This window comes from Peromyscus californicus, unplaced genomic scaffold, assembly GCF_007827085.1.
Source record: "Peromyscus californicus insignis strain IS unplaced genomic scaffold, ASM782708v3 Scaffold_6__1_contigs__length_162567912, whole genome shotgun sequence".
In the NCBI taxonomy this organism is placed as follows: domain Eukaryota; kingdom Metazoa; phylum Chordata; class Mammalia; order Rodentia; family Cricetidae; genus Peromyscus; species Peromyscus californicus.
Window position 1 is genome coordinate 106,693,099 of NW_026294584.1, and position 12,263 is coordinate 106,705,361.

At 49.9% G+C, this 12,263-nt stretch overlaps 1 long non-coding RNA gene across 1 annotated transcript; it reads right to left on the reverse strand.

Annotated features, from left to right (window-relative positions):
* Nucleotides 1-247: 247 nt before the first annotated feature.
* LOC128099062 (uncharacterized) lies at nt 248-11,048 on the reverse strand. Its single transcript, XR_008214416.1, has 2 exons — nt 10,822-11,048; nt 248-565 (listed from the first exon to the last, which is right to left on the reverse strand). It is a non-coding gene; the product is annotated as an uncharacterized LOC128099062 (long non-coding RNA).
* Between the last annotated feature and the right edge of the window lie 1,215 nt (nt 11,049-12,263).

Genomic DNA, 12,263 nt, shown 5'->3' on the forward strand with positions numbered 1-12,263 from the left:
AGGTTGCACTGTGGTGAGAACCAGAAGCCAGCAGATGGAGAGCCCAAAACCCGCAGCACAATGCCTGGCCTTCTCCCACACAGTCAGAATGTGTTACTCTGAGCCAGACAGTGGGCAGATGTCCCCTTCCCAAGCCACCGTGAGTAGTGAAGGTGACATTGAATTTGGAGGTCACAGCCTGTGGCCCAAGCGGGGTTCAGCCACCCGTCCTTAATAAGCCAATTAAAAGAGCCAAATTAATCGTGGAAAGCATAGAAGGAGATTTATTCAGCTTGTCCACATTGGGAAGAGGGACAGAGAGATCCAGAGACCTAAGTCTGTCTTCAGGGTCCTGAAGCAACAACGAAGTTTAAATGGAGGCCAAGGACGTCCTGCTCAAGGTGTGCTCCTGTCCACCACTGACCCGTCACTGTCTGGGCTTCAGTCTCATCCTGTGAGACGTCTGGCAAGCTGTTAGGGCTGTGGGAAATCTCTTTCGAGGAGACAAGTTCCCCTCTAGCTGGCACCTTTTTCTTCCGATTCCCGGGGAAATTCCCATTTGGGGGATGTCCATTGTTTCAATAGCCTGAGAGTCAGAGAGAGAAACACAAGTGTCTCTTTAGAGCATCTTCATTTCTGCCAGGGCAGCTACAAAGGGACACTCATCTGGACTTGTCCCCATGTCTGGGGTGGTCAGGAAAGGCCTGTAGGAGGTGAGTTTGAGCTGAGACACAAAGAAGAGGAGTCAACACCTAGGATGGCCGCATTCTATGAAGAGGGAAGAGGCAGTGCAAAGGCCCTGAGGTAGGAAAGAGCTAGTGTGTCCTAGGCTGACAGGGCAACGGCTGTGAGGGAGCCAGTCCCTCATGGACCGGTTCATGTAGCTGTGTAAGGGAAGCAGACACGAGCCTGATGACTCCTACTGGGGTGACACAGCAAATTCAGGAGTCCAAGTCTTGGGACGGAAGTATGTAAGGCTGGGGACTTTGTGCTTGAGCCCCGCAGCACATACTGTTGTTTTTTGTGTCCCCAGACTGGAGGTCACAAGTGTGTCTCCAGCCAGGATGTCTCCTCATGTAGGGCAGAGAGCTCCACTCTGACCCACCTAGGGATGGTGAGCATGTGGTCCTCCGTAGTTCTGGAGCAAGAGGCTGAGACAGTGCAGGGGCCACTTCCATCTAGGGACTGGCATCTGGGTGTCAGCAGAGATGTGGCAGCAAGGGCACGGCCTCCTGAGCTAGCGAGGTTTATGACCCTCACCACCCCTCCCCCCAGCCCTCCCCCCAGCCCTCCCCCCAGCCCTCCCCCACATCCTTGTTCTCTCATTCATTCACACGTGGAGACCCAGGCTGGGTTCCAGCTCCAGCCTTGGCTTCGGAATGAGTCACATCCTATTTGTAGCCACAGAGCTCAAATGCCATCAAGATTCTTTAAAAACATTCTCCAAGGGGACTTGGCATTTTGAACAAAGGCTGAAGAAGGTTCTGTTGGGGAAAGGGTGGGACGGTCATTCCTGGCACCGGGTCCCACTGTTGCAAAGGCTGGTAGCGGTGAGTCTAAGTGGCTTCCATTGTCAGGGGACAGGGCCAGTCACTGCACAGGGCTGCTTCCAGGAGAACAGAGATCTGTGGAAGGGGAGGGGATCCCTGGGTCCTGGGAAGCCACAGAAAGGAGTGTGTCACAGGCTTCCTGACTGTAGGTGTGGCTGGCTTCTGGGCCCTGGGCCTGGTGCTCTTTGGTTGGCCCAAGCAAGCAGTTGCTCTACCTTGCCCTCTGACCTTCCCATGAGCACCAGCTGGGCACACTGCTATCTTTCCTCATCCTCAGCCAGCTGGTTACTGTGGGAAGGGAACCTTCGTACACTTGGCCCGGAGTGACCCATGTGCCAGGGGTGAGAACATTCCTACACTCTGGTCTTTGAGTGTCTCTTCTCAGCCCTCATCAGGAAGCCTGCTTCCCATTCCCTGTCCAGCTGCCTCTGACCTGGCTATAGTAACATGGAGTAACCAGAGCATCAACAACCACCCACACTCGGAAAGAAGCCATTGTGTTTATTAATCGGGGTACTGGAGAGGTAGCTCAGCAGTTACACTTGCTCCTTTGCAGAAGACTGGGGTTCAGTTTCCAGCACCCACATCTGGTGACTCATAAATCACCAGGAACTCCAGTTCCAGGGGATCAAACACGTTCTTCTGGCATTCATTAGCGTCTGCACATGTATACATAGACACACACTCAAGTGCATGGATGTACACATGAAATACATAAATAAACCCTTTCTTTTAAAAAGACATGGATTGGGAATGAAAACTTCACGCAGAGAAGGGCATATCTGAAAAACAAATAAGAACCAGGCAGTGGCAGCTCACACCTTTAATCCCAGCACTCAGGAGGCAGAAGCAGGTGAATCTCTGAGTTCAAAGCCAGCCTAGTCTACCAAAGTAAGTTCCAGGACAGCATAAGCTATGTAGTGAGACCTATCTAAAATTAATATCAAAATCCACTTGGTTTGAATCCAGACAAAAGAAATGGTGTGAGGAACAAGGACACAGAAGATCTTCCACGCAGGCTGGGGACACGGCTCAGTGGGCAGTGAGCTTGCCTAGCATTCATGAAACCAGGGATTCAATCCTCAGCACTGTGCGAAATTGAGTATGATTTTAATGTGCAGGAAGTGTTGGCAGGACAAGGTGGGAAGCCGAGCCTGTGGTGCTGATCCGCAGGCCCTGGTTAGTGACACTGAGTGCTTCTTTCTCACTGTCTGCCAGCCATCCCCTAGCTCACTCCCCTTCTCCTCCTCCCAACTCTCCTTCTTTTGGGTAACCTGATCTCATTGTGTAGACTAGGCTGGCCTCAAACTCACGGAGATCTGCCGACTGCCTATGCTTCCCAAGAGCTGGAATTAAAGGCATGTGCCATCTGACATCCCTGGCTCTTCGTTTTTGCAATCTCTTTGTGTGTGTGTGTGTGTGTGTGTGTGTGTGTGTGTGTGTGTGTGTGTGTGTGTGTATGTGGGTGTGTGTATGTCCCTGACATCCCTGGCTCTTCGTTTTTGCAATCTCTTTGTGTGTGTGTGTGTGTGTGTGTGTGTGTGTGTGTGTGTATGTGTGTGTGTGTATGTGGGTGTGTGTGTGTCCCTGATGTTGATTTTTTCAAGACTCATCTCGTGTAGCCCAGGCTGTCCTTGGACTCCAACTCTATGTAGCTAAGAATGACCTTGAACTCCTGATCCTCCTGCTTCCACATCCCAAGCCCCCGAGTCTGCAGGCATATGCCAGGGCTGGGGATATGGCTCAGTTACATACTAGACTGTTCCACTCCCAGTACCACCTAAGCCAGGTACGCCAATAATCCCAGTTCTTGGGAAGTAGAGACAGAAGACTCAGATGTTCAAGGTTATCTTGGTCACACAGCAAATTTGAGGCCAGCCTTGGCCACATGGGACCCTACCTAAAAAGAGCTGGGGGAGGGAAGAATATAGAGAACTCATTAGAAGATTACATTGCTACTCTCTGCCTCAGTTCCCCGATCTGTGAGGTGGGGTGAGAGGTGATAGTCTTCTATTGCTTACCTTGATTGTTGTCTTGTCAAATGTTCTGAGAAATGCAGAGCATCTGGCTCAGTGTGAGGCACACAGCAGGTGTTCTGGTTTGGTTTGGTTTGGTTTTTTGAGTCAGGGTTTCTCTGTGTAACAGTTCTGGCTGTTCTGGAACTTGCTTTGTAGACCAGGCTGGCCTCGAACTCACAGAGATCCTCCTGCCTCTGCCTCCCAAGTGCTGGGACTAAAGATGTGCGCCACCACCGCCCGGCAGTAGGTTGCTTTTGTTTGTTTGTTTGTTTATTTGTTTTTATGAGGCAGGAAGCAAAGTGCTGACAGAGCCATTCAGAGGCCAGCAGCCTAGGGTCTAACCCTAGTGCCGCCACATCTGGGCTGTTGCTTTGGGTGGGTGACTGCAGTTCCCAGAGCCTCTGTTTCCCCACCTGAAAGATCCTGAAGGTACTGTGAGGATGGAATGGAGCCGAGCTGCAGAGGCCTTTTCCTGGTGCCCCAGTGGTGAGCCTTTACCCCGGTCCCTTGCCTCCTGACCCTGCACAAGTACTCCGCGTGGGAACCCTCCTTTCCCCTGATGTGTCTGGTCCAGCCAGCATTTTATGTAGGCTTCTTCCTATGCGGGTTCCCTCCCTAGCCCAGATAGTCCTCACTGGGGTGTGGGGGGTACTGCCCCTCTTCCCATAGTTTGAGATAGGACTGGAGCCCGGAGCCTGGTGCTTGTCAACAAGCGCCCTTTGCTTATTGACTCTCAGTTTGCCTTCTCTACAAGATAGGGACAAGAACCAAGTTCTCTCTCTGTGCCCATTCCCACCCTATCACCTGAAGAAGTGACCGTGGCTTACAGGTGCAACCTCACGGTGCAAGTGTTTTCTGGGGGAGAGTGGCTCGGCCTAACCCTCAGGGCCCACTTAGTGGAGTTACGTAAGTTCCGAAACCTATTTTGCCCTGTAATTATGGCAAACTCCCGCCGTGACTGGGCCCTGGCCCGGGCTCACGCCTTTCTGCTTGTTGGGACATACACCAGCATTTAATTTAATTCCCAAGCCGGGCTTCCTTCCAGGTGGCCCTGTGAGAGCACCTCCCTCTGGGTCTCATTAAGTCTCCTGTCAACATGACCACTCCAAGGGGGCTGCAGAACCTTGGGGGGGGGGGTGCTGGGCACCCACGCCATCCCTCTTCCCACAGATTCTTCCTTAACCATCCTGGAGTCAGGAGTCTCCCTGCAGGAGGCTGGGCTTCTCCAGAGGTGGCTCCCTGGAGAAGCCGGTGTGAGAAACAGAAGGAAGTGGTAGCTGACTGCAGGGTCCACATTTTGGGAGTTGGTTAAGTGTTTCTGAAGCCCTGCTTACTCTGTTGTGTGCTTAAGAAGAGTTTGTAAACAAATGTAGGCTGAGCCCTGATCCTGCTTCAAACTGAACCTTCATCCCTCCCACACCTGAGTTATATACATTGACTGACCCTGGTTTCAGGTTTCCTCCTAGTTAGAAGCTAAGGCAGAGTTTGACCTCAGACTCAGCCCTCTCACAGACTTCTGATCTGGTCGTACGTTCAGTCCTGGCCCTTGTACCCAGCTAAGCCCTGATCTTAGTCAGAATGGAGACCACAACTCTGGTCTCAGACAGGACGAGGTTACAGGTAAGACCTGATGTTCACAGACTGAGAATTAGTTCTGGCTATAAACTTACACTTGACTCTGGTCTTGGAGTCTGAACACTAACCATAATATATACTAATCCATACTCCTGGTTCATGTAGTGAACAAAGCCCTGGTCCTGACTGCATGCAGACCTCAGCCTTATCTCTAACTGAACCCAAACCTTAACCCTGGTGAGCTCTGTCTGTTACAGACCAAACCACGAGCCCTAACGTGACCCCTGTATGACTCCTGACCCTGAATGCTAGCTCCAGTCCCTTCCCAGGTGTAAATTTGACCTGTCAGCTCCTTAGTGTTCATCCCCCAGTCCAGAGTAAGTTAGAGAGGAAAACTACCAATGTCCTCGGGGGACAGGTCACAACCGAGAACATTCTCACCAGAGAGCAGGGCAGTGGCAGGTCGGGAGCCCACGCTGGCCCCCTGGCCTCTGCAGGGCTATCTCTGGGAGGGATGAGGCAGGCATAGAACCTGGGGACGACAGTGGCAGCTCGGCTGGTGTCAGGGAGTCAGTTCTATCCTGGCAAGGTCAGAGCTATAGGCTAGTACTAACTTGGGAAGAACAGCCAACCACAGGAGGTGTGCTCAAAGGGCAGACAGCGAGGCAGGACAGAGCACCCTGGGCTGGGTCCCCATGGGAGCTGCACGTCTGAACTGGCAGGAGCTGCTGTCTCCGAAGTGAAGTCAACAGCCGTATTGGCAGAGAGGTTAATGAGATGTCACACAGCGTGGTGCAGGTGGGTCTCTGGAGGTGAATGTGACCAGACTGATGCTCAGGGTTCTTTCGTGTGGGTCAGAGGGTCCCTGATGTCATCCTTCATCAGGAATGAGGAGTGCTTATTTTCAGCTGAATATTTCCCTAACCACAGACGAGACAGGACGGGACCACACATTCCAGAGTTCTGGCAGCTTGGGAAACTGTGCTGTGAGTCCTGCCTGGCCACCTCGCCTCCTCATGGTGGCCTGGTGCCCACCCCTGAGGCTCTGGGGTCTGACTGCCAGCTTGGATGAGAACCATGTTTGTGGCAAGATGTGCTGGCCATGTACCAGCTCCCCTTCTTCCCCTCCTCTCATGACTCAGCCCCACAGATATTAGCCTGGGCTACAGAGACCGGACAGACACAAGGACAAGCATCCCAGGCAGGGGGAACAGCATGGGTTATGGCCTAGAGACATGACATGTCTTCCTTGGAGAAGGTGTATATAATGTTCTATAGCCAGAGCATGAAGCTCCTGCTGTGTGGGGGAGAGATATGAGACAGGAGGGCAGGCGTCTGGCTTCCTGAAGGCCCTGAGCATCTAGGGCTTGTGTCAGAATCAGAAACGCCTTCCCGGAGTGACCAGTGGCATGGACAGGTAAAGCATAAGGGTTGAGAGATTGAGGTAGGTTGTAACAAAGGTTCAGGTGACGTCTGAGTCCTTCCAGAGAACAAACCAGCTGACAGGCTGGGTCCCCAAAGGGCCACAGGCTGGCAGGCATGGTCTAGCCTGTAGAAGAGGAAGCTAGTACTTCCCAAAATGATCTTCCTGATGGGTAATGGGGTGGTGGAGTCAAAACTCAGCTTCCTATGGTGTCCACCTGGGTTCAGTTCCACTCTAAGCTCCTATAGGCTGGTTTTCCAAAGGACTCACACTCTTCAGCCTGGCACTGAGTAGAGGTGGCTGATGCCCACCCTAGCCCCCCATTTCTCCCACCAGTCCTGCAGTGAGGCCCCACCCAAATGCCCTAACTCTCTCCTCCACTCGGCTGGGACACTCAGGCTCAACCTCCCTTCCCACCTTCACACAATCTGCATCGACGGCCTTCAATCTGCACTGAAGCACCCACCTGTGCCCTAGCTCCGTCCAGGTTATCCAGACACCCGAGCAGCTCACTCCACAAGCGACACATCACACCAAGCCCCCATTTTGTGCTAGTATCTTAGAGATACTAAGCCATTTGACATCTCCCAGGACCGTGGCTTTGAGTGCCTTTGTGTATGTTTGATTTGTACTTCTTCTTCCTCTTCTTCCTCTTCTTTTTCTCTTTTTTATTTTTTTCCTTCATTGACAATATTTTTTTTCTCACATATTATATCCTGATCATGGTTTCCTCTCTGTCCACTCCCAGATCCTCTCCACCTCTCCTCCCATCCTCATCCACCCTGTTTCTGTCTCATTAGAAAACAAACAGGCTTCTAAGGGATAATAATAAAATAAGATGAAAGAAAAAAATGAACACATCAGAAATGTACAAGACAGACCGACAGAAGGAAAGAGCCCAAGAGAAGACACGAGAAACAGAGACCCACTCACTCCCACACTCAGGAATCCCGTAAAAACACTAAACTGGAAGAGGTAATATATGTGTGAAGGACCTGTGGAGTCAAAAGAGAAAATATAGCCGGGCGGTGGTGGCGCACGCCTTTAATCCCAGCACTCGGGAGGCAGAGCCAGGCGGATCTCTGTGAGTTCGAGACCAGCCTGGGCTACAGAGTGAGATCCAGGAAAGGCGCAAAGCTACACAGAGAAACCCTGTCTCGAAAAACCAAAAAAAAAAAAAAAAAAAAAAAGAGAAAATATATATATATAGATAGATAGATAGACAGAGAGAGAGAGAGAGAGAGAGAGAGAGAGAGAGAGAGAGAGAGAGAGAGTAAAAAAATAGCCCTAACAGGACATTATGAGACAAGGACCCTCCAAAAACTCTACTGAGTTCGTTTTCTGTTGGCCATCTACCACTGAGCACGCAGCCTACCCTTAAGAATAGTTTGTTTAGCTGGGCAGTGGTGTCACACGCCTTTAATCGCAGCACTCAGGAGGCAGAGGTAGGTAGATCTCTGTAAGTTCAAGGCCAGCCTGGTCTACAAAATAAGTTCTAGGACAGCCAGGGCTACATAGACCCTGTCTTGGAAAACAGACAAACAAAAAAATTGTTTTCCCCAGTGAGCCTCCCTTGGAGGAAACTTCATTTGCAAGTGGTTATCAGTAGGACATAGCTTCTGGATTAGAGAAGAGAGCACGTGTCCACTTCTTCTTTCAGCTCTAGGACCCCATCTGGTGCAGACCCAGGCAGGCCATGTGCATGCTGCCTCGGTCTCTGTGAGTTCATATGTGTGTCGATCTTGTTGATTTAGAGGGCCTTGTTTCCTTAGTGTCCTCCATCCTCTGGTTCTTACACTCTTTCTGCCTCCTCTTCTGCAGGGTTCCCTGAGCCCCGGGGAAGGATTTAGTGGAGATATCCCACTTAGGGATGAGGGTTTCAAGGTCCCTCACTCTCTGCATAATGTCTATCTGTGGGTCTCTGTATTTGTTCCTATCCACTGCAGGAGGAGGCTTCTCTGATGATAGCTGAGCAAGGTACTGATCTGTTTTCCTGGCCGAAGTAGTTTGTTCTTCTTGGTGAACTCCTATTCATCCCTTAAAACCCAGTTGGAAACCACTCCTCATGATTGCCCTTCCACAGGACTACATATATAATTAATCTCTTCTCTAGATCCTAAGAAGGCCTAGAACAGGGCCTGGTATACACTCAGTACTCACTTATTGTTTATTAGAGAGATGAGAAAGGTATCTCAATGAATGATGGAATGACTTGATTCTCAGACCCCAGAAGCACAGCTGCTCAAAGACAGATAGGTATTTTAAAACCAGACAGAACCAGACAGCCCCCACCTCTACCTCTTGCTGTGGGTACATCAGCTCCCTGAATCTCCATATCACTTTCTGCAGACTGCTGACAACCATGTGGAGAGAACAGGAAGCTGGGTGAGGGAGACACTGCCAGCCGCCATCAGGACAAGGAAGATGTAAAGTACCGGTAAGCCACAAGCCACGTGGCAAGGTATAGATTAATAGAAATGGATTAATTTAAGCTGTAAGAACAGTTAGCAAGAAGCCTGCCACGGCCATACAGTTTGTAACCAATATAAGTCTCTGTGTTTACTTGGTTGGGTCTGACGGCTGTGGTACTGGCAGGTGAGAGAGATTTGTCCTGACTGTGGGCCAGGCAGGAAAACTCTAGCTACAAATGGCGCCCAACGTGGGGCAAGAGTTTCCACCTAAAACCTGAGTAAAAAGATTCTAAAACGGAGCTAAAAACAGCTCCTAGTTGTCTCTTTTAAGCTAGCGGCAGCCTGCGTGTTTGAGCTACTATGGCGGGTTCCTGGCGTGCATGCTCGACCTGCAGTATGGCGGGAATGAGGCCTCTACAAGTGGCACATTAAGCTGTGTGGTGGATTTAACCTTTGCTAGTACAAAAAAAAAAAAAAAAAAAAAGAGGTTTCTGGCCTACATGCTGCTTTGATAGAACCATAGACCCAATATTTCTGAGAGTTGATGGCTCCCAGAGCTGGCGGAAAATGTATCACTGCCATGTTGGGAAGCTGAAGTGGGTGGAGCCAGCAGCCACAGGGCCAGCGCCGTTTCAGGCTTAGAAGGCTGCAGTTTAAAGCAATAGGCTCAAGCTAATATAAAAAAATAAGCCACATAAAGATGGCTACCACACAGAGAATCTGGATTATGTTCTCTTTGATTTTCATAACTGAAGAAAAACATTTGATTACAAAAACTGTTGAGTTATGCCAAAATGTATATTTTAAAGGTACCTTGACTTCAAAATTTGGATGTAAGGATATGTTGCTTTGGAAAGGAGGCTCTGCTTTTGTTTCCACAGAAAGCCAGAGGCTATAGATTTGTTCCAGATTAAGATACATCAGGTGTGACCAGCCAAGACCCCCTGAAAGGTCTCCAATGACACCATGGCCCAGATGATCCAACATCCAAAACCGTTTCAAGGCAACTGGCTCAGATGATACAGCCTCACGGACTACTCCATGATCCTAAAATTTTCTTTGTTTCCCCAAAGATACAGCACCCCCCTCCAACAGAAAGTAGTAAAAGAAGCTACGCCCAAATTCCCAAATATACCAAGCTGACTTTAGAGATGTGTAATGGTTAAAACCTTCCTTTTTAAGAAAAGAAAAGGGGAAGTGCTGTGGGATGGTCTGTATGTCAAATGTGTTACTGATTGGTCAATGAATAAATCACTGATTGGCAGTGGCCAGGCAGGAAGTATAGGTGGGACTAACAGAGAGGAGAATGGAGAGAACAGGAAGCTGGGTGAGGGAGACACTGCCAGCCGCCATCAGGACAAGGAAGATGTAAAGTACCGGTAAGCCACAAGCCACGTGGCAAGGTATAGATTAATAGAAATGGATTAATTTAAGCTGTAAGAACAGTTAGCAAGAAGCCTGCCACGGCCATACAGTTTGTAACCAATATAAGTCTCTGTGTTTACTTGGTTGGGTCTGACGGCTGTGGGACTGGCAGGTGAGAGAGATTTGTCCTGACTGTGGGCCAGGCAGGAAAACTGACTGTGGGCCAGGCAGGAAAACTCTAGCTACAACCATGTGCCCTGGATTGTGAAGTGTGGCGCTGTTTGCAGGGGAGGGTGGAGGAGAGTGTGTGCATGATCTACAAAGCCAGCTGACCTGGGTTCAAGTCCTGCCTCTGCCTCTTTGCAGCTGTAAAGCCCTGGAGAAGCTACTTGACTGCACTGTGCCTCTATTTCCCCACCTGTAAAATGGAGAGAACACTGTTTTTGCTGTTCTGAGGCTATAGTGAGAAAATGAATGTGACAATTAGCAAATGCACAGACCTTTCATCCAAAGATTCTCCGTCACAGCGTGTATGTCCTCAGCCTCTCCTCATCCTGTGACAGGGAGGTTGCTTCTTGCCCTTGGTGGGCTAGCCTCAAACTCAATTTACAGCTGAGGGTGGCCTTGAACTTCTGATCCCCTTGCCTTCACCTCCCAAGGGCTGGGATTACAGGCATGCAGCTTCTCTGGAGGCATAAGTGGGCCCGAAGCTGCCAGCCCTGCTGCCTTCCTGAGCAGAAGCCCCACACAGACCTGGAATTAACCTCCCACGCCAACGCTAATGACATTCATTTTGGAGCTTCCGCGGAGGAGGGCATATGCAGCGGTCGTGCTGAGAGAGGATTTCAGCTTAATGGCTTTTAGCCCCTGAGCCATGCTCCACAGATGCCTCGGCACCTTTCAAACAACCCCTATTAAGTCCAAACAAAGTGTTCCTTCCGCTCGTCAGGACTGATATTGTAAGCATGATTATGTCAGTTGCTGTTTTTCCATATTGAGTAATTTGCCCAAATTATGTAATTTAATCCTTGTAGCCCTGTTAGGAGATGATCTAGTTAAGGAGAACACTGAGCCCCAGAGAGGTTGTTGAACAAGCAGAGGTTACCCAGTGGCATGAACCTACTCAAGCCTGGCTCCTAAGGAGGTGTTCTTTTTTTTTTTTTTAAGTAATTTATTTATTCTTATTTTATGTACATTGGTGTTTTGCCTGCATATATGTCTATGTAAGGGCATTAGATTTTGGAGTTACAGACAGTTGTTAGTTGCCATGTGGGTGCTGGGAATTGAACCCAGGTCCTCTGGAAGAGCAATCAGTGCTCTTAACTGCTGAGCCATGTCTCTCCCTAAGTCGTTGTTCTTAAACATTGCTCCTCTACACTGGCAATACCCTTTGAAAAACCCTGAGACTGGGGGCTGCCTCTGAGATGCTAATCGGGTGAATGAGAAAGTCCGCCTGGCCTCCAGATGTGCAGGTCCGGTGCGGGGAACAGGGGCAACATGTTGGAGAGGAAGAGTCTGAAGAGAGAGAGATGTGATCAGTTTACTAACCTTGTCCTCCCCCAGACGGGACTGAGCCATCCCTGCCATATCAGACCACTCTCCTACCCTAGCCTGCATGGCCTGTGAGTTGGTGAGGACCTTATGTAGCTGAGCCCAGGGCTGAATGACACAGCTTGAAAACACCCTGTTCCAGCACTCAGGAGGCAGAGGCAGGCAGCTCTCTGAGTTTGAAACCAGACAGGTCTACAGAGTGAGTTCCTGGACAGTCAGGGCTACACAGAGAAACCCTGTCTGGAAAAACAAAAACAAAACAAAACAAAAAACCAAAATATAGCTGGGATGTGATGGTGCACACCTTTAATCTCAGTTCTTGGACGGCAGAGGCAGGTAGATCTCTATGAGTTCGAGGCCAGCCTGGAATTAAGAGTGAGTTCCAGGATAG